Source organism: Etheostoma spectabile, unplaced genomic scaffold (assembly GCF_008692095.1).
Source record: "Etheostoma spectabile isolate EspeVRDwgs_2016 unplaced genomic scaffold, UIUC_Espe_1.0 scaffold351, whole genome shotgun sequence".
NCBI lineage: Eukaryota > Metazoa > Chordata > Actinopteri > Perciformes > Percidae > Etheostoma > Etheostoma spectabile.
This window is the reverse complement of record NW_022605590.1, coordinates 81358-81615: the sequence shown is the minus strand read 5'-3', so window position 1 is coordinate 81615 and position 258 is coordinate 81358. Positions and strand designations below refer to the sequence as shown.

General features: G+C 31.0%; 1 protein-coding gene across 1 annotated transcript in view; it reads left to right on the top strand.

Annotated features, from left to right (window-relative positions):
* LOC116686301 (A-kinase anchor protein 6) overlaps window positions 1-258 on the top strand; it is a 123142-nt gene that overhangs the window by 45729 nt on the left and 77155 nt on the right. The window lies entirely within an intron of this gene.

The window sequence follows — 258 nt, the reverse complement described above, 5'->3', positions numbered from 1 at the left end:
GACTGAAGTAAAGTGGCGTCTAATAAAGGTTTTGTAAAGTAAAGTGCAGTTGCCATAGCACAAGAAAACAATATTGCGGTGTAAGTAAGTGACTTTAAAATTAAATTGAATGTGTAATTAAAGTAATAAAGCAAAAGTAGGTAACCATAATATAAGTTATATTCACCTCATGTGTTGATTATAATTTAACATGTATGTTTTAGATGCTGAGTAATATGTCATGCATGTTCTTAACCCTCATGTTGTCCTTGGGTCAAA